General features: G+C 41.6%; 1 protein-coding gene and 1 long non-coding RNA gene across 4 annotated transcripts in view; both read right to left on the bottom strand.

The window, feature by feature from the left end:
* schip1 (schwannomin interacting protein 1) overlaps positions 1-22,727 on the bottom strand; it is a 763,480-nt gene that overhangs the window by 375,140 nt on the left and 365,613 nt on the right. The gene's annotated exons all lie outside the window — the stretch shown is intronic.
* Positions 14,637-22,727, bottom strand: part of LOC137375263 (uncharacterized) — a 94,569-nt gene continuing 86,478 nt past the window's right edge. Inside the window, exon 4 of the long non-coding RNA XR_010975962.1 lies at positions 14,637-16,165. This is a non-coding gene — a long non-coding RNA (uncharacterized lncRNA). The remainder of the gene's footprint in view (positions 16,166-22,727) is intronic.

Below are 22,727 nucleotides of genomic sequence, written 5' to 3'. Positions count from 1 at the left end.
AGGAGACCAAAACTGTACACAGTACTGCAGATGTGGTCTCACCAAGACCCTGTACAACTGCAGCAAAACTTCCCTACTTTTATATTCTATTCCTCTTGCAATAAACAGCAACATTCTATTTGCCTTCCTAATCACTTGCTGTACCTGCATACTAACTTTTTGTGAATCATATATCAGGGCACCCAGATCCCTCTGTACCTCTCTCTCAATTTAAATAATATTCTACTTTTCTATTCTTCCTGCCAAAGTGGACAAGTTCACATTTTCCCACATTATACTCCACCTGCCAAATTTTTGCCCACTCACTTAAGTAATCTATATCCCTTTGCAGACTCCTATGTCCTCTTGACAACTTACTTTCCTACCTATCATTGTGTTATCTTCAAATTTAGCTATCATACTTTCAGTCCCTTCATCCAAGTCAATGATGTAGGTTTTAAATAGTTGAGGCCCCAGCACTGATCCCTGTGGAACTCCACTAGTCATATCCTGCCAACCTGAAAATGACCCATTTATCTCTACTCTCTGCTTCCTGTTAGCGAACCAGTTCTCTATCCATGCATCATGAACTCTTATTTTGTGTAGCAACCTTTAGACGTTGCACCTTATCAAATGCCTTTTGGAAATCCAGGTACACCACATCTACAGGTTCCCCTTTATCTATGTTGCTTGTTACTTCCTCAAAAAATCTAATAAATTAGTTAAACACGATTTGCCTTTCACAAAACCATGTTGACTGCCTGATTGCATTATGATTTTCTAAATGTCCTGCTATAACCTCCTTAATAATGGATTCTAGCATTTTCATTAACAGGTGTTACGCCAACTGGCCTATAGTTTCCTGCTTTCTGTCTCCCTCCTTTCTTTAATAGAGATGTTACATTCGCTATTTTCCAAACCGCCGAGACCTTTCCAGAATCCAGGGAATTTTGGAAGATTACATATAATGCCTCTACTATCTCTGAAGTCACTTCTTTAAAGACCCTAGGATGCAGGCCAACAGGTCCTGGGGACTTGTCAGCCTTTAGCTCTAACAGTTTTCCCAGTACCTTTTTTCCTGGTGATTGTGATTGTTTTAAGTTCTTCCCTCCTTTTTACCTCTTGTTTTTCAAGTATCTTTGGGATTTTTTTTTTGTATCTTCTACAGTGAATACCAACACAAAATACCTGTTCAATGCTTCTGCCATTTCCTTGTTATCCATTATTAATTCCCCAGACTCACTCACTAGAGGACCAAGGCTCACTTCAGTTACTCTTGGAGAAACTCACTTGACTTACTTTTAGAAACTCTTACTAGCTGTTCTTATATTTCTAGCCAGCTTTCTCTCAAACTCTAATTTCTCCCTTTCTTTTAGTCATTCTTTGCTGGTTTTTAAAATCTGTCCAATCTTCTGATCTAACACTGATCTTTACAGTGCTGTATGCTTTTTCTTTCAATTTGATACGAGCTTTAACTTTGTTAGTTAGCCACTTATGAAAGTTCATTCTGCCAGATGGGTTCTAGAAGCAAAGTAACAGGAGCTTATTAATAAAACATTCAGATATAAAGGGGTTTTATACTTTCTGTGAAACAAATATTCGTATAATACAAACACACACAGACACATACAATCATACACACATAGTTTCCTCTATTTCAGTGATTAACTGGACTGCCAATGTGAAACAGAATGCGAAGGTCTAAAGTTCTAGCCCGTTAGTTAGCTGATCCCAAGTTATGGACGGTGCAATTGGTTTCTTGGCCTGGGAATAAGTGTGTTCATCAGCACAGGCTCCCATACCTGTGGGAAAATGCTCCTCTCTGGATCTCCCATATTGACAGTGACTGGTCAGTTTGTGGCTACTTGGAATACGGACACTCAATGACCCATGAACAAAGCCCGAGGAGCCGCAACTGTAAGTCTTTAGTGCAGAGAATAAACATTAGAATAAAAATATAAATAAAATTAATAAACAAACCAACTAATACATCTCATGAAATACCGACTTGGTAGAACAGTTATGAGGAAAAGCAATGCTTTGACGGGTGCTGTTTGGTCCATAAGCCACACTGGGAATCAGAAGCCATGTTTGTGTTTTATTCTGTACGCAAGTTCTATATTGTACGGAAGTACATGCTGCACATACAAGAAGATTATTATATCCAACTACCGCATTTGCCTTTACACGAGCATGAATATGGGATTGTGAGCAACATGCAAATCACAGCCACTAGGTTACTTTAAAACACAAGTTTAAAGGCTTGGAGCAAGACATTTAAAATTACCACAGACCTCAAGACTTTTACCACAGATACTGATGTCCGTGTTGTCGACATGTCGTCGACCCCTGACTGGAAGAGACAGAGAGTTTAACAGTAGCAGTGCATCAGTGAATAAGGTCCATGTAGAGAATAGTAGTAAAAAAAAAGTATTTGCAACATGACAGATGAACTAGCGACACAAATAGAGATGAATGGTTTAGATCTAATTGCCATTACAGAGACATGGGCTGGAATTTTACGCCGCCCCACCCCCCACACCCCTGGAAAGAGGTGAGAGGTGGTAAAATCAAGTAGGAGGCAGGGGTATCATTCTACCCACCCCCACTGCTATTTTACAGTTGCGGGGGAAGTGGCAAATGGCCCACTCACCCCAGGCCAATTGAGGCCCTTAAATGGCCAATTAATTACACTTCAACACCCGAAGAGGCCTCCCAGTAAGACCTAGTGGTCTCCTTGCCGGTTGGGTGGGGGTGGGGGCCTCCTGATCAGGCACCCTGTGCACAACAAAGGGTGTCCCTCCAGTGGCACAAGCCACCTCCACTAGAACACCTCACCCTGCCCTCTTGATCGATCCCTCCCGCTTTGCCGGGACTCACCAGATTGTCACCCAGCAAGGTCCAAACCCCAGTTACCTTTTCTAGGGTCTCCTCCATTGTTGCTGATCCTGGCTAGGTGCAGTCCCAGAGGTGGCCACCTCTCCTGATAGTGCTGCTGGGACTGAAGAGCCACCCCTCTGATTGGCTGGCAGCTCTTGGAGGTGGGACTTCCTGCCTCAGAGGGGCGAACATCCCGACCAAGGCCAATTAAGGGCCTGGGCCGTGAAAAATTGCTGCATGGCTTCCAGGCCTGGCAGAGGTGAGTGCACCTCCAACTTTTAGCCAGTGGGCAAGGCCACTCCATAACACAAAATTCCAACCTTGGTTCAAAGTGACCAAGGCTGGTAGATAAAAATTCCATGGTAAAGGATGACATAAGGACCGTGGTGAGGAAGGATCTTGGCTCAGAAGATCAAGAAGTAGAATCAGTATGGGTAGAAATTAGGACTAAAAAGGATCAGAAAACACAGCTCGGTGTAGTTAATAGACCCCCTAACAGTAGTTATACTGTTGTACAGAGAATTAAGCAAGAAATAATTGTAGCTTGTAACAAAGGCAATGTAATAATTGTGGGGAACTTTAATCTTCATGTAGACTGGACAAATCAAATTGGCAAAGGTGGTCTGGGAGATGAGTTTGTAGAATCCTTTCACAACAGTTTCCTGGAATACATTGTGGAACTAACTAGGGATAACGCTATTTTAGATCTAGTATTGTGCAATGAGGCTGGGTTAATTAGTAATCTCACAGTAAAAGATCTGCTGGGAAGAAGTGATACAACTGAATTCCATGTTAAGTTTGAAAGCGACATACTCCAATCCCAAACAAGAATCTTAAACTTAAACTCATACACAGGTATGAGCTGGCTGAGGTTGATTGGGAAAATAAACTAAAAGGTATGGCAGTAAATGTAGGAAACATTGAAAGAAACAATTCAAGATGTTCAACAAAAATCCATTTCAGTAAAAAACAAAAACTCAGCAAGAACGATCCATCCATGCCTTACTTAAGGAAGTTAAGGATAGTATTAGATTATAAGGAAAGGCGAAGAATAGGAGTAAGCCTGAGAATTGGGAGTATTTTAGAAACCAGCAAAGGGTGACCAAAAAGTTGATAAAAAGGGGAAAAATAGAACATGAGTAAACTAGCCAGGAATATAAAAAGATTGTAAAAGCTTGTACAATTATACAAAAAGGATGGTAGCTAAAGTAAACGCTGGTCCCTTAGAGGCAGGGACAGGAGAAATTATCATGAGGAACAAGGAAATGGCAGAGACATTTTTGTGTTTGTCTTCACAGTAGAAGACACAAATTAAATACCAGTAACAGAGGGTCACCAAAGGGCTAATAAGAGTGAGGAACATAAGATAACATCAGCAAAGAAAAAGTGCTGGAGAAACTTAAGGGTCTAAAGGCTAGCAAAACCCCAGGACCTGATAGCCTGCGTCCTAAGCTTCAAAAAGAGGTAGCTGCAGAGATAGTGGATGTGCTGGATATAATCTTTCCTAGATTCTAAAACAGTCACAGCTAATTGGAAGTTAGCAAATGCAACACTGCTATTCAAGAAAGAAAGGAGAGAGAAAACAGGCAACTACAGGTCAGTTAGCCTGACATTAGTCTCAGGAAAATGCTGGAATCTATTATTAAGGAAGTCTTAACAATGCACTTAGAAAATCATAGTATGATCAAAGTCAACATGGTTTTATGAAAGGGAAATCATGTTTCACAAATTTATCAGAGCTTGTTGAGGATGTAACTTTTTTTTTCTTTGGCCTCCTTATCTCGAGAGACAATGGATAAGCGCCTGGAGGTGGTCAGTGGTTTGTGAAGAAGCGCCTGGAGTGGCTATAAAGGCCAATTCTAGAGTGACAGGCTCTTCCACAGGTGCTGCAGAGAAATTTGTTTGTTGGGGCTGTTACACAGTTGGCTCTCCCCTTGCGCCTCTGTCTTTTTTCCTGCCAACTACTAAGTCTCTTCCACTCGCCACACTTTAGCCCTGTCTTTATGGCTGCCCGCCAGCTCTGGCGAACGCTGGCAACTGACTCCCACAACTTGTGATCAATGTCACACGATTTCATGTCGCGTTTGCAGACGTCTTTAAAGCGGAGACATGGACGGCCGTTGGGTCTGATACCAGTTGCAAGCTCGCTGTACAATGTGTCTTTGGGGATCCTGCCATCTTCCATGCGTCTCACATGGCCAAGCCATCTCAAGCGCCGCTGACTCAGTAGTGTGTATAAGCTGGGGATTTTGGCCGCCTCGAGGACTTCTGTGTTGGAGATACAGTCCTGCCACCTGATGCCAAGTATTCTCCGGAGGCAGTGAAGATGGAATGAATTGAGACGTCGCTCTTGGCTGACATACATTGTCCAGGCCTCGCTACCATAGAGCAAGGTACTGAGGACACAGGCCTGAGAAACTCGGACTTTTGTGTTCCGTGTCAGTGCGCCATTTTCCCACACTCTCTTGGCCAGTCTGGACATAGCAGTGGAAGCCTTTCCTATGCGCTTGTTGATTTCTGCATCTAGAGACAGGTTACTGGTGATAGTTGAGCCTAGGTAGGTGAACTCTTGAACCACTTCCAGAGCGTGGTCGCCAATATTGATGGATGGAGCATTTCTGACGTCCTGCCCCATGATGTTCGTTTTCTTGAGGCTGATGGTTAGGCCAAACTCATTGCAGGCAGCCGCAAACCTGTCGATGAGACTCTGCAGGCACTCTTCAGTGTGAGATGTTAAAGCAGCATCGTCAGCAAAGAGGAGTTCTCTGATGAGGACTTTCCGTACTTTGGACTTCGCTCTTAGACGGGCAAGGTTGAAGAACCTGCCCCCTGATCTTGTGTGGAGGAAAATTCCTTCTTCAGAGGACTTGAATGCATGTGAAAGCAGCAGGGAGAAGAAAATCCCAAAAAGTGTGGGTGCGAGAACACAGCCCTGTTTCACGCCACTCAGGATAGGAAAGGGGTCTGATGAGGAGCCACCATGTTAAATTGTGCCTTTCATATTGTCATGGAATGAGGTGATGATACTTAGTAGCTTTGGTGGGCATCCAATCTTTTCTAGTAGTCTGAAGAGACCACGTCTGCAGACGAGGTCAAAGGCTTTGGTGAGATCAATGAAAGCAATGTAGATTAGATTAGAGATACAGCACTGAAACAGGCCCTTCGGCCCACCGAGTCTGTGCCGAACATCAACCACCCATTTATACTAATCCTATATTCCTACCAAACATCCCCACCTGTCCCTATATTTCCCTACCACCTACCTATACTAGTGACAATTTACCTGTCAACCTGCAAGTCTTTTGGCTTGTGGGAGGAAACCGGAGCACCCGGAGAAAACCCACGCAGACACAGGGAGAACTTGCAAACTCCACACAGGCAGTACCTGGAATCGAACCCGGGACCCTGGAGCTGTGAGGCTGCAGTGCTAACCACTGTGCCACTGTGCCGCCCTAGAGGGGCATCTGTTGTTCACGGCATTTCTCCTGTATCTGACGAAGGGAGAACAGCATGTCAACGGTCGATCTCTCTGCACGAAAGCCACACTGTGCCTCAGAGTAGACACGCTCGGCCAGCTTCTGGAGCCTGTTTAGAGCGACTAGTAGGATAGATAAAAGGGAACCAGTAGATTTGGCATTCAACCGGGGGGCACAGTTTCAGGATACGGGGCTGATCATTTAGGACTGAGATGAGGAGAGATTTCTTCACTGATGGTTGTAAATCTTTGGAATTCTGTATCCCAGAGGGCTGTGGACGCTCCATCTTTGAATATATTTTAGGCTGAGATAGACAGATGCTTGGTCTCTCCGGAAAGCAAGGGATAGGCGGAGCGGGTGGGAAAGAGCAGTTGAGGCATAAGATCAGACATGATTGTACTGAATAGCAGAGCAGGCTCAAGGGGACATATGAGGGGGGATTTTATGCTCCCTCTGCGGTGGGTTTGGAGCCGGGGAGAACATGTGGGGCGGGGGGGTAACCCACCACCTTCCTGCCTCCGCCAAAATTAAGTCTGCCAATTGAGGCCTTTAAGTGGGCACCGCTGCACAGGAGCATAGCCAGAAAGACCGTATGGGTTGCTTCCCAGCTCTGGGAGCTGGGGATGAGGTCCCTCGTTAAAAGGCATTAAGTGTCGAAAAGAGGAACCTGGCATCGTGATGGGGGTGGCCCACTGTGAGCCACCACCCTGTCCTTGCTATCAACCCCTATACAACCTCCCTCCCCCGTGACCCCACTCCCCCACGAGACCCTTCCAGCCCTGACCTACATGTGGCCTGGATCCAGTGCCGCTCCTGGGCCTCGGGTGGGTGCTACATCGGCAGCAGCTGCTGCCTCTGAGGTGGCACTGCTCAGTTAAAGAGCTGCCAGCCTCTGATTGGCCAGCAGCTCTCAGAGGGCAGGACTTACATCCCTGGGGTTCTTGATCCTGTGGAAGGCCTGCCGCTGTCCAGTTAAGTGTCTAATTGGCACTTGGTTTGGCAGGTGTCCCACAGAAGGGGCGACAAGCGGTTCTAGGCGGTACTTTTGCCAGAGGTCAAGACCCCGTCACCCAGATAAAATCCCAGTCATGGTCTATTCCTGCTCCTATTCCTCTTGTTCTTAATACAACTGCACTAATTTAGTGCTTAAACACGAACCAACCAACTCATTGAAAGGACAACAAGGGGTTAACTCCATGTTTGAAATTCTGAAGTTACGTTTCAGTGGAAACTGACAGTCAGATTGGCCCAGTTAAAAATCAAGGGCGCAATAATCATTATGTCTTGCAGTCACCATGGAAGAAGGGATGACCTTAAGAACAAGACAATGGAAGGAGATGGGCTCAAGTACTGTGTAAATCTAAGGATTAAAGAGGTGTGTGAAAGACTGGCCTTCCTGAAATCGATCAGCAGGAACTAGGTCATTGTGTCTTCGCAGAAGACCTTTTTTATAAAAAAAAAGGCATAGAAACATAGAAAATAGGAGCAGGAGTAGGCCATTTGGCCCATGGAGCCTGCACCACCATTCAATACGATCATGGCTGATTGTCCAAACTCAGTACCCTGTTCCCACTTTCTCCCCGTATCCCTTGATTCCTTTAGCCCTAAGAACTATATCTAACTCTTTCTTGAATATATTTAATGATTTAGCCTCAACTGCTTTCTATGGTAGAGAATTTCACAGGTTCACCACTCTCTGGGTGAAGAAATCACTCCTCATCTCAGTCCTAAATGGCTTACCCCTTATCCTTAGATTGTGACCCCTGCCATCGGGAACATCCTTCCTGCATCTAGTCTGTCCAGTCCTGTTAGAATTTTTTAGGTTTCTATGAGATCCCCTCTCATTCTTCTAATCTCTAGTGAATACAAGCCTAATCAACCCAATCTCTCTTCATATGTCAACCCTGCCATCCCAGGAATCAGTCTGGTAAACCTTCGCTGCACTCCCTCCAAAGCAAGAACATCCTTCCTCAGATAAGGAGACCAAAACCGCAGACAATACTTCAGATGTGGTCTCACCAAGGCCTTATATAATTGCAGCAAGACATCCCTGTTCCTGTACTTGAATCCTTTCGCTATGAAGGCCAACATACCATTTGCCTTCTTAACTGCCTGCTGCACCTGCATGCTTACTTTCAGCGACTGGTGCACAAGGACACCCAGGTCTCGCTGCACCTCCCCCTTTCCCAATCTATCGCTGTTCAGATAATAATCTGCCTTTCTGTTTTTCCCACCAAAGTGGATAACCTCACATTTATCCACATTGACTGCATTTTCCATGTACTTTCCCACTCACTCAACCTGTCCAAATCACACTGGAGCTTCTCTGCATCATCCGCACAACTCCCACTCCCACCTAGCTTTGTGTCATCTGCAAACTTGGATATATTACATTTCATTCCCTCATCTATATCATTAATATATATTGTGAATAGCTGGGGTCCTAGCACTGATCCCTGCAGTACCCCACTAGTCACTGCCTGCCACCCGGAAAAAGACCCATTTATTCCTACTCTTTGTTTCCTGTCTGCCAACCAGTTCTCTATCCATTTCAGTACCATACCAAGAATGAGGACATGAGTTGCCAATCAGAACTAAAGGTTTGGAGCATTGCCAAATTTGGAGACGAGATGGCCAAGCCAGCAGCAAGAAATGTATAAATGTACACAGAGATCGGGGTTTGTTATTGTTCCTGCAGGCAGTCAAGAAAGACAGTAGAGCTTGATCAACTCCACCGACGGACCTACGGACACCATCGGCACACCAACCAAGGGGTGATTGTAAGCGTTAAGTTAGGAAATGAAGTTAGGAATAGGGGGTTTAACCTGTGTTTAGCCTTTATCAGGATAGGGATCTGGGTCACATAACTAGCTGAAACCATAACTTGTGATTGCTGAGTGTAACCCTTCTCTAAGGATTGTGGATAATTCAATAAATTAATTGTGAGTTATCAAAAGAAACTTGTCTGGCTGGTTATTCTGTTCAAGTCATACATTTGTAATTCTGGTGTCACAAACTCGAGTGTAAGATGGGAAGGTCTTCAAGTGAGGAAGAGAATACCCTACATCATGCTGGGGGCAATTTCTTAGCTTGCAATAAACTCAGGTAAACTATTTGCTCTCCAACACTTAGGAAATTTTTCACATGCAACAAATGAATGGAATAATGCCTATATTAACTTTCAGCATTGTGCCACTTTGAACCCTGCTATTAAATTATAATCTTCACTGACTTGAAGTGCACATATCAAACATGATCGCTTTAAAAAAAAATGAATAACACACTATTGTGGAAGCTCAGAGACTGAAATGGGGTTATGACATCAGTGTAGAATAATAGCTTCATGTGATACACAGCACGGTATAATTAGCAAATGATTTAGCAGTTATGACACTAAATTACAGGGAAATTAGGATCCCAGGGGAGGATGGTGCAGGCTAGTGTGCCATGACCATGACTCTCAGGTCAACCTGGCTTTTCAACAAGTCGTATTTCAGCTGAATTCTCCTTACATGTTGTTATCATTATATATTCCTGAGCTCCTTTTAAATGCATCAATTAATTAATATAATTATTAAGGGCAGCACGGTGGCGCAGTGATTAGCACTGCAGCCTCACAGCTCGAGTGACCCGGGTTCAGTTCTGGGTACTGCCTGTGTGGAGTTTGCAAGTTCTCTCTGTGACCGCATGGGTTTCTGCTGGGTGCTCCGGTTTCCTCCCAAAGTCAAAGACTTGCAGATTGATAGGTAAATTGGCCATTGTAAATTGCCCCTGGTGTAGGTAGGTGGTAGGAGAATTGAGGGAAGGTGGGGATGTGGTAGAGATTAATGTAGGATTAGTATAAATGGGTGTTTGATGGTTGGCACAGACTCGGTGGGCCGAAGGGCCTGTTTCAGTGCTGTATCTCTCTATGACTCTAATTTCGGAATTTAACAAGGCAACATGTGTGATATATTTAGAGCAATGTGTTCTCCTACCTGATGTGAATGCCATTCATTTTTCAGTTCAGTGTAGCATGTTTCACATGTCACTTTACTAAAATCTATTCATAAATAAAAAATAATGCATCAAACACAACCACTTTCCTATTCAGAGTTCTTATCTAGGGAGCCATTTTTCTCTGTAATTCTAATGTGTAGACATGCCTTTTAAAGGTCAACTCCACTTTAGGATGGTGCTTATTATAGGATTTGGTTTTTCGTATGAAAATCATACTCTAATCACCAAACAAATTTTCAAAATTCATCATATATGCCATTCAGTGCTTCTTTGACTTGCCCGTACTGGTTTGACGAGAAAAAATATATATTTATTTATTTTGAGATACAGCACTGAAACAGGCCCTTCGGCCCACCGAGTCTGTGCCGACCAACAACCACCCATTTATACTAACCCTACACAAACCCCATATTCTCTACCACATCCCCACTATTCTCCTACCAGCTACCTACACTAGGGGCAATTTACAATGGCCAATTTACCTATCAACCTGCAAGTTTTTTGGAGGTGGGAGCAAACCGGAGCACCCGGAGGAAACCCACGCAGACACAGGGAGAACTTGCAAACTCCACACAGGCAGTACCCAGAATCGAACCCGGGTCGCTGGAGCTGTGAGGCTGCGGTGCTAACCACTGCGCCACTGTGCCGCCGAGTAAGATTTTGAAACTTAGTACATCTTACAAATTGTTTTCAGACATTCATGGTTTCAAATTGTATTCATTTCTATTATGAGCAATGTAGTTATGGCAGTTTTGCAACTTCGTCCAGTTTTAAAAAAACCCACAATGAGTTACTATGACAAGCATGTAATTAATTTCATATTTCTGATACAGATGTCCAACTTTGCAAAGGTATCTGAAACTGCAGACAGATAACATCTATCGTTTGAGCAAATTTTGTTTTTGTTCTTCTACCAGGATATTCACCATCTCCTGTACAACGTAACAAATATGACAAACAAATGACTGGCATATTTAGCAGTTAACTAAAAAATACCCCGTAAGTTAAGAGAATTTAAGTTTTATTCCAGCCTTAAAATGGGTATACACACTCTCTGGGAGCAGCTGCAGCTAGTTACTTAGGTAGCTGGCTTAAACTGGTTTTCAGAAGCTTGAATCAGTTGTTTTTCAGGAAGTATAAAAGCAGGGCTTCCTCAGTGCTGCTTTGAGTGCACAGAGTGTAAAGTGGGAGTTTGGTGAGTGAGGGAGTTCAATGAGGGAGGTGCTCCTTTCTTTCTTTCTTCTACCTTTTTTCAGCCTCCAGTAGCTGGCTCTTTCTTTGGTACAGGGTAAGAAGCTGATTGGTGAGTAACTGTTAAGTTATTCTACTTATTCTAATTGTAATAAATAGTTTTTAAAGTTACAGTATGGCAGGTCAGCTCGGCCAAGTGGAATGTACATCCTGCAGGATGTGGGAAGTCAGGGACGCACACATGTCCTAGACAAACACATCTGCAAGAAGTGTCACCAGCTGCAGAAGCTTGAGCTCCGAGTTTCGGAACTCGAGCTGCGGCTGGAGTCACTGTTGTGCATCCGCGAGGTGGAGGACTATGTGGATAGCATGTTTAGGGAGGTGGGCAGACCACAGGTTAGGAGCATTCAGGCAAAGAGGGAATGGGTGACTGCCAGGCAGTCTAAGAGGACCAGGGAGGCAGTGCAGGAGTCCCCTGTGTCTATCTTGCTTGCTAATCGGTTTTCCATTTTTGATACTGGTGAGGGTGATAGTGCCTCAGGGGAGTGCAGCCAGAGCAAAGCCCGTGGCACCACGGGTGGCTCAGCTGCAAAGGAGGGAAAGAAGAAGAGTGGAGAGCAATAGTGATAGGGGATTCGATAGTCAGACAGGCATCTCTGTGGCAGTAAATGTGACTCCAGAATGGTGTGTTGCTTCCCTGGTGCCAGGGTCAAGGATGTCACAGAAAGGCTGCACATCCTTCTGGGGGAGGGTGAACAGCCAGAGGTCATGGTCCACATTGGTACCAATGACATAAGTAGAAAGAGGGATGAGATCCTGAGAGCAGATTTTAGGGCATTAGGAAGGAATTTAAAAAGCAGAACCTGAACAGCAGTAATCTCAGGATTACTCCCAGTGCCACATGCTAGTGAGCATAGGAATAGGAGGATTAATCAATTGAACACGTAGCTGGAGAATTGGTGCAGGAGAGAGGGCATCAGATTTCTGAGGCATTGGGACCAATTCTGGAGCAGATGGAATCTGTACAAGATGAACAGGCTTCACCTTAACAGGACTGGAACTGATATCCTTGCAGGGGGATTTGTTAGTGCTGTTGGGGAGAGCTTAAACTAACTTGTCAGGGTAATGAGAACCTGAGGGGTAGTTCAAATTAGAAGGCAGTAAAGCTGGTAACAAGAGATCGAAAAGTAGCAAGTGACATTAGAAGGCAGGCGAAACAAAGGCAAGCATCAACTAGGCTTAGAATGCAGAATAATGTCAAGAAGACAAGGTTAAGGACACCCAACCTGAATGCACGCAGCATTCGCAACAAGATAGATGATTTAAAGGCACAAATAGAGGTAAATGGTAATGAACTAATTGCCATAACGGAAACATGGCTACAAGGTGACCAAGACTGGGAACTGAATATTTAAGGATATTCGACATTTAGGAAGGACAGGCAAAAAGGAAAATGAGGTGGTGTTTTCAACTGCCAACAAAGGAAGTTAAGGATTGTATAAAATTAAAAGAAAGGCCTATAAAGTTGCCAGAAATAGTAGTAAACCTGAGGATTGGGAGGATTTTAGAATACAGCAAAGGAGGCTCAAGAGACTGATAAAGAAAGGGAGAATAGAATATTAAAGTAAACTAGCAAAAAATATATAGTGAATGCTTTGGTGATCATCTTCCAAAATTCTATAGATTCTGTTACAGTTCCTGCAGATTGGAAGGTAGCAAATGTCACCTTACTATTTAAGAAGGGAGAGAGAGAGAGAGAAAACAGGGAACTACAGACCTGTTAGCCTTATATCAGTAGTAGAGAAAATGCTAGAATCTATTCTACAGGATGTAATAAATGGACACTTGGATAATAATGATTTGATTGGGCATAGTGAACATGGATTTATGAATGGGAAATCATGTTTAAAGAACCTGTTGGAGTTTTTTTTGAGGATGTTACTAACAGAATTGATAAAGGGGAGTTGGAAGACATAATATAATTGGATTTTCAGAAGGCTTTTGATAAAGTCCCTCACAGGAGGTTGGTTAGCAAAAGTAAAGCACATGGGATAGGAGGTAAGATACTGGCATGGGGTAAGGGTTGGTTAACAGGCAGAAAACAAAGAGTAGGAATAAACGGGTCATTCTAACATTGGCAGGCTGTGACTAGTGGGGTACTGCAGGGATCAGTACTTGGGCCCCAGTTGTTAAATATATATATATCAATGATTTGGATGTGGGGACCAAATGTATCATTTCCAAGTTCACGGATGACACAAAACTGGTTGGAATGTGTGTTGTGAGGAAGATGCAGAGCGGTTTCAAGGGGACAGAATTAGTGAGTGGGCAAGAACATGGCAGATGGAATCTAATGTGGAAAAATGTGAGGTTATCCACTTTTGTAGGAGTATTTCTTAAATGGAAAGAGATCAGAATGTGTAGATGTACAAAGGGTCCTGGGTGTCCTTGTCAATAAGTCAGCTAACATGCAGGTGCAGCAAGCAATTAAGAAGGCTAATGGTATGTTAGCCTTTATTGCAAGAGGATTTGAGTACAGGAGTAGTGAAGTCTTGCTTCAATTGTATAGAACCTTGGTTAGACCACACCTGGAGTACTGTGTGCAGTTTTGGTCCCCTTACTTTAGGAAGGATATTACTGCCATAGAGGGAGTGCAATGAAGGTTCACCAGACTTGTTCCTGGGATGGCGGGACTGTCTTATGAAGAGAGATTGAGGAAACTGGACCTGTATTCTCTAGAGTTTCGAAGAATGAGAGATGATCTCATTGAAACCTACAAAATACTTAAAGGGATAGACAGGGTAGATGCAGCTAAGATGGTTCCCTGGTGGGGAGTCTAGAACCAGGGGACACAATTTCAAAACAAGCGGAAAGCCACTTAGGACCAAAATGAGGAGAAATGTCTTTACTCAGAGGGTTGTGAATCTTTGGAATTCTCTACCCCAGAGGGATGTGAAAGCTCAGTCATTGAGTATGTTTAAAGCAGAGATTGACAGATTTCTAAATCAAAAAGGGATATGGGGATTGTTGGAGAAAAATCCAGATTATGCCCAATTACTCAACAAATTCTCCGGACTCAGACTTTGAGAATAAACACTTTATTCATGATATCATGGGGTGCACACCTTCCCTAAAGGCGGTCCAGTGCTACTCCACTGGACAAAGGAAATCCACAATGGATATACAGTTACTCAGCCCATCCCGGCTGGACACAATCCAATCAGAACGGTTATTGATTACATACATTACACATAGTACCAATTAGATTACTCATTAGGCATCAAGTGGCTACGTGATCAGCTCTTGCAAGCCCTGATCACCAATTGATGAGCTCAGGCCCGATCAATTATCTTCCAACTGTCACTTTTAATTGGGCCTGCATTCCTGAGGGTTTCGCGCAGTCTGCAGTTACACTGATAAGAGGGGCCCCCTTTTGGTATCTGTGCCATGCTGTACCAAGCTCCAACTGTGAGCTAACTAATCTGTCCCACAATGCCTCGGTCAAATACTCCATTTTGTACCAATATGTAGCTATACTTTCAACTCATATATGAAAGAATATATGTATACGTATTCATTAGGATTATATTAATCTACTTACTCAAATAACAGTTATAGAAGCAAAAGCTCAGCAAACTTCTCCCACAGGGATAATGTGGGAAAAAGGCATTGAAGTGGATAATGTGCCATGATCGTATTGAATGGCAGAGCAGGCTTGATGGGCTGAATGACCTACTCCTGCTCCTATGTTCCTATATGGAGAGAGTATTTCATTACATCACAAAGCTTAGCAACCCAACAGCACGCCCATTGCGCATTTCACAAGCATGATTTTAACAAGTGCGGAGAAATTACCTGTGTGAGCTATTTACTCCTATCTCATAAAATATGCCAACTGTTACTTGGGATTTTCTTGGATGAAATATGCAGCAAAGCTGGCAAGGCAATGCGAGCAACACTGTTCCCACAATACCTCACTCTATAACTGAATATCTGGAAGATCATTAGCTCCAGGAAGGTGTGGAAATCTACATTGTTATTGAGAAAAGAAAGTGTACAATAAATCCTTGTTTTATCTACTTAGTTGACAGTAAATGCAACCATATTTGATCACTCAGCTGATTGCCAGCAGACTTTATACCCACAGGTCCCATCAGCACGGACAATTTCAGCTATGTAATTGTGCATCTGCTGAAATGTTGCAGCTGTTCTACTATAATAGGTTAGTACAGCATTATCCATAGTACCTGATATCAAAGTCTTTTCCCTGCTAAAACAAAATACGTCACAGTCAGATAACCTTTATTGTCATTTTATAAATGGTTTCTTATATGTTTCTTAGAGACTGTCCTTTTCAAAACTCATTAGGTAGCAAGTAACATCATTTCCTAATGGATGGGTTTCATTGCAAATTCCACAGAAATTGATTTTTTTAATATAGAAAAATATCATCTGCATAAATTGCAAGATGACATTTTGAAATTTAGTGTAGAAGCCCCATCAAAATCCTTACAGGGTTAAATTAAATGCAAAACCAATGTTATTAAGTGTAGTCAGGTGAAGATGCCACTGGTTATATCTGTGTGCTGTAAATCAGGAAGAGCTTTTACCGGGTTTCATTTCAGAGCCACTGCAGTATTCTGTCAAAACATAAGTTACAGAATTTAGAAGAATAAGACAAAGAAAAGGAACTTGCATTCTGCCAGATGCGGTATGCGGAATTAAATGTTCTTCAAGACTTAACCCAATTAATATGGGCTTTGTACTTAATGAGATTTTTCCTCAATTCAAAAGGACTGAGATTAAAGAGGATGTAGATTATATTAAGCAGTTCATTTATTTTTGATAATTTCAGAAAACTAAAGGATCTAAATGTAAAACTATCTTTACCTTTTGACATTTTGTCTGAGTTTAATTACTAGAAATAAGCTGAGCTTTAGGATTTGTTTGATTTAACCCCCATCACTCATTATAAAGCACAAAAGGAAGAGAAGACTGCTGCACAAATATTGTGCTAACATTTCTGCAGGGGTTTTCCCCATCTCCAGCCATAACATCAGCAGAAGCCTAGACGCAACGACTTAGACGGGCTTTCAGAGTCCAATGTCGTAATGGCAGAAGAACAAGAGAAACTCTGCAGATATTGCTGGTGATTTTTAATACAAAATAATTCTATTCCAGTCACAGCAGAGGGAATGGGCCACTGAAGGAAAATTGAACAGAGCGTATAACAGGCAGCCAAACTGGTACCACTGGTTTTGCGTCCATGTTGAATTTCAATCCACATTTAATTGGTAATGTACTCTGATAGTGATGTGTTCATGATTACTATCAACAGCCTCATTCCTCCTACAAAGTTTCTAGGGAGTCTCAAAGCACACACTATTAAGAGACTAATTTTCATCCATTCACCAGATTACTCGAGCTCATATGGGCAACCACAGACATTCAAAAGCCATTTTTAAAGTACCAGAGATACCAGTGAATATACTTGTTAGTAAAATTGAAGCTCATGGGATTAAAAGGTTAGTAGCTGTGTGGATACGAAATTGGCTAAAGGACAGAAAGCATTAGAGTAGTGGTGAATGGTGGTTCATCAGACTGGAGGGAAGTGTGCAGCGATGGCCCCAATCCCTAGGGGTTGGTATTACAGCCACTGCCTTTTTTTGATATTTGTGAATGATCTGAACCTGAGTATACAGGGCACAATTTCAAAGTTTGCAGATGGCATGAAGGAAGGCATAGACTGATGAAATGGGCAGCCACATGGCAGATGCAATTTAATGCAGAGTGGTGTAAAATGTTTCATTTTGGTAGGAAGAATGCGGAAGACAATAAAAATAAGTGGTATTTAATTTTAAATGGAATGCAGGAACAGAGACCTGGAGTGTACATACACAAGTCTTTGAAGGTGGCAGGGTATAAGGCATATGGCATATGGCATTCTTGGCTTTATAAACAGAGGCATAGAGTACAGAAAAGAAAAGCAAAGATTGCATTTATATAGTGCCTTTAACAACCTCAGAATGTCCATAACCTCAGAATATCCCAAAGTGTAATGTAGGAAACGTGACAGCCAATTTGTGCACAGCAAGCTCCCTCAAACAGCAATGTGATAATGGCAAGATGAGCTGTTTTTAAGTGATGCTCAATGAGGGATACATATTGCCCAGGAGACTGGGGAGAAATCCTGTTCTTCTTTGAAATAGTGCCATAGGATGTTTTATGCCACCCAGAGAGCAGACATTGTTCTCAGTTTAAAAGTTCATCCAAAAGATGGCATCTCCAATAATGCAGCAGTCCCTTCAAAGCAAGGAGGTTTTGCTAAACCTTTATAAAACACTGGCTAGGCCTTAACTGGAACACTGTAGACAATTCTGGGCACCATACTTTAAAAAGAATGTCAAGGCCTTAGAGAGGGTGCAAAGATTTACTAGATTGGTCCCGGAGACAAAAGACTTCAATTACATGGAGTGACTAGAGAACGTGGGTTGTTCTTCATAGAAGAGAAATAAGGAGAAATTTGATAAACATATTCAAAATCATGAATGGTTTAGGTAGATTAAATAAGGAGAATCTGTTTCCAGTGGCACTAGATTTTGTAACCAGAGGATAAAGATTTAAAGTAATTGGTAAAAGAACCAGAGGTGATATGAGGGCAAAAAATACACAGTGAATTGTTATGATCTAGAATGCACTGTCTGACAGGATGGTGGAAAGAGATTCAATGATAACTTTCAAAAGGGGTTTAGATAAATACTTGAAGAGAGAAATTTGCAGTGCTTTGGGGAAAGAGCAGAGGAGTAGGATTAATTGGATAGCTCTTTCAAGGAGCCACACAGGCCCAACTGGCTGAATGGCAACCTTCTGTGTTGTATCATTCTATGGTTCTATTTAATTACGAAGAGATCACTTTTCATCAAACTCGCTAATGAACCGTGGACAAGATTGATACACCACTATAAAGGGCTGACATCATCTTCCAAAAATAAATTACATGGGAATCATTTGAATACACTTAAAACGGTCAGTTAATTAACGCTTTCAAAAAAGGACTGGATAGACATTGGATTGCTATTGAGGTTCAAAGTTGGGTACAGACTGAGATGAATGAGATGAACTTTATGGTAGATAATGATTCTGGTCCTCTGCGAAGGGTTAGGAAGGAATATTGTCTGCTGGGACCAGCTGGCTTGGCACAAAGAATAGATTTGAGGATTTTGGAGTTTTTGCTCAATTCCCTTTGGACGTCAGGAATGTTCATGAGAGCTTTCCTTCTGGGGATTAAATGGACAGGGATCTGGTGCACTGCAGCAGATTTCATAGGCCCTAATACTTTTCTCATTTCATGCTTTCTTATGTTATTAGCACCCTCCCTACTAGACTGCCAGGGATTTAATTAATCCTTTACCAGGAATTGGATACGAAAAATTATCCATCAGGTAGAAAGAAGATTCCTTTGCTGCTGAATTTCAAGTCACAGAAAGCAGTTGTTAAACTGCTGAGGTTAAGCTAAAACAGAATATCCAAAATGTTGTGCAGAGGATTATTTTCACTCTCCCTCAGCTGACAGCTGAATCAAACACCCATTTACAGGGATATGTTTGCTTCATGATGAGTCCAGTCAGAGTGTAGAATCCACCCATAGTTGTACCGACAAGTAGATCACCGAATTGGATATCAGGGCTGCTCTGACCTGCAATTATTACTGTAAACTAAGTATAGACATTTCTTGTGGATTATGCATTTAAAGAACACTGTCACCATGAAAATGTGCTCTAAACAAATGAGAGAGGTTTTCTGCACACCTCTGTTTAACCCAACAATATCCCATTTCCTGTTTGTGACTGCTTTTCATTATATTTTACACAGGAGCTTTACTAACTTTGAAAATATGTGGATATTTGGTAACACACTATTTTGAGTTTTAATATTGTTTAATTTTCCCTGCATTTTTATTCCTAGTTTTTGCAGCGCTTTTTCTCAAGGTTTGTCTTGCTTTGCCGTATGAGAGATTAGTTGTTAACAGTACACTGAGTATGTCTCAGTTGTCTATCTATGCTCTTAAATTACATTGCAATGATGTGACTCATATTCCTCCTCCTCTTTTCTTGCCCCAGAAAGCAACATTTGATTATTGCGAAGTGTAACTAATCATACTGTAATCCTACATCTGTACAGTCTTTTGAAGGCTGTGATTGTATTCTGATACTACAGTGATTACATTGCTCACATTGCTAGGCTTTGCTTAGTTCTATGTGGCACCATTGGAATCCTATGAGATATTTGTGAACTGTTATGCCCTATAAATGGAAGACTTGTTTCTACTCAGGATTGATAGGTGGCAGTCTCTAAGGAGGTGGTGATAAGGCAGTGGCAGTTTTTGTGAAAAATGGCTTGTGATTGTTCAGTATGAGCAAATTGGACTTGTGCAGTGACTGCTCTTATTTTAAGAATGAGAGGTCTGGTAATTTGTGTGAAACAGTGAATGTTGCTGTGGGCCTAGGATATTGTGGATGTCTACAGTAATTAGCTGCTTCTTAGTGAGTTTTGACTAGCGGTGAGAATGTATTCTCAACAGACTGCTGACATCATACATACAAATCCAGGGAATATCATTGTTATCTCAAAGTTTCAGGATTGAAAAAAGAAATTAACAAAATGGTGATTATTAGACAAGGGAAGGAAAAACAACAAACCCAAAATGAGTAGTTGATTAGAAAGAAAGTTACATCTCATCCAGAAAGAATACCATTTTTGTTCCGTGAAACCTTTTTCTCTGCCTCTTATAAATTGACAGAAATACTATACTGCACATCAAGTAAACCTGTACACTTCATGTTCATTTCCAATTAGACAGTATATTATTTTCTAGTAAAATATCTCTTCCTGTCATGTGACAAATGTATCAACAACAAACATTTTACTTTGTCCACTTATTTCATTCAACATGCAAAAGGTAAAACCATTACTCAAAAACAAATTTATTCCACAAAAATGTTAAAATGACTGTCAAACATAACTATGAAGCTTTTGTTCTGTGATAATTATTATATAATTAATACAAGATTTATTATTGTACTAATATGAATCACTTTTTAAAAATATATAATTTTAAATGAAAGGTCACTCGTTCTCTCCATGCCAGACCCAGTACCTTATAAATCAGTGTGGAAGACTAAAGGAGTGCATGTCCAACTCTTCATGCCTGACCCCATTTCACTAATGGTTCATGGTACAAGACAAGTGAGATAGGTTCAATACTATGATGAGCAATTTCACTATTAGGACCAAATAGTTCAGACGATGCTACTATAATTTATATAGTCTTATTTTTTTAAAATGACAGACATTCAGTGTATGAAATGGTAGGTTAGTAATAGAAAAAATAATTTATTTCTGCCGAAGGTTTGATAGATAGCTCCTTTAATGCATTCAGCTCAAAATAAGAATGCTGTAATTAGCTAAAGAATCCCTTAATCAAGTTCAATTAATGATTCCTATTTTTAATTTTAAAATGAAGTAATCCAGTTTGCAATTGAATGACTGTTAAGTCTATAAAATTATTCCATTTTAAAACACTGACAAGATGTTTTGAGGCATGCCAGGAATCACTGAACCAATCATTTAAAATAGAAAGATTACCCACCATAGGTTCACTCTAATGTAGTATTATTTATAGGTTCACACAGGAATAGACAGTGAAAGGCAGAGGTAGAAAAATACCAAATTATTCAAAATAGGGATAATGATTTTGGAAGGGTTGGACCATACCGGAATCCTATTGAAAAATGGATATAGTGCCAAGCACCAACCAGGAATCTATTAAAAAATAATTCCTCTGCTCTTTCAGGTCAAAACAAAACATTGACAGCTGGGGCGAATTCCTTGCTTTTTCCTTCTGTTGAGGCAATAAATGTTTTCATATTGTTACAATTGCTGTTTACAGTTGAGCCAGCCTAATGTTATATTTGGTTGGAACTTTCCTTAAAAACACTTGCAAACACTTTGTTATGGCCAGATGGTAAGGGGTATGGGTGTTTCCCACTGTTCACCTCCCAACTGACCGCAATCGTGGTTTGTTTAAAATGATGAGTTAACCCCTGAGTGTTTTATGTGCCAATGTGGCAGGTTTTCTTGTAGGTTTAAAACAGAAGATTAACTATTTATTGAACAATACTCATTCTCCGAAATGTTCACAACACCACTCACACACACTCATATGCACTCTCAAGAGAAGATAGATAGAAGGTAAAGGGTAAGACTTCAACATATGGCAGGTGTTCATGATTTATGGTAAACCTGTTGAATCTTCTAATTAGGGCGGTCTCTTTTAAAAATGCAGGCCTGGATTTTTGTAGGCTTGAACTTATTGAGGTGTTGTAGAATTCTGGTAGTTAAGATTTCAGTTTTCTGCTGCACCAGGTTGAAGTGTAAAATTAGTAGCAGAGCTTCTTCTTGTTCAGGCTGTATCTTTCACATCCCCTGGCTGGACTGCCTTTCTGTGATGTTGCTGTGATATTTCTCTCTCTCTCTCCCTCTCTCTCTCTCCAGAGAATTACCTTTCAAGGTCACAATTCATCATATTAGTTTTTCTGGTACCTGAAACATGGTTTTCTCCCCTGGTGTGACCACACAATGGACCAGATGTGGAATCCATGGCCATCCATTAGTTTCTGGATGAGTATCATTTTGCTATAATGTGTCTACTTCACACCTTCTTTGTTTCAGAAGAAACCCATTCAATTTAGGATGTCTCTTGATGGTTCCAGGATGAAGCAGTGTTTAAATACACAGGGCAGGTAATCTGACCTTTGGTAGCCATTTTTAAGCACATTGGCCACTTTTTAAAGGAAAATTGAGGTTCATAGACTAGGAGGGTCAGCGTCCAATTGGATAAAATATTGGCTTAAGGACTGAAAACAGTGAGTCATAGTAAATTGTTGTTTTTCAGACAGGAGTTCCCCAAGGGTCAGTGTTGGGGCCACTGCTTTTTTTTTTTGCAATATATAAATGACTTGGATTTTGGAATACAGAGTAGAATCTCAAAGTTTGCCAATGACATCAAATTTGGAGGTGTGGCAAACATTGAGGATGATATGAACTGCTTGCAACTAGGCATAGATAGGCTAGCAGAATGGGCAGGAGGTGGCAGAGGAACTTACTACTGACAAGTGTAAGGTGATGCATTTTGGCAGAAGG

The sequence above is a fragment of the Heterodontus francisci genome, chromosome 11 (genome assembly GCF_036365525.1).
Source record: "Heterodontus francisci isolate sHetFra1 chromosome 11, sHetFra1.hap1, whole genome shotgun sequence".
Lineage (NCBI taxonomy): Eukaryota > Metazoa > Chordata > Chondrichthyes > Heterodontiformes > Heterodontidae > Heterodontus > Heterodontus francisci.
This window is presented reverse-complemented; position numbering and strand designations above follow the sequence as displayed.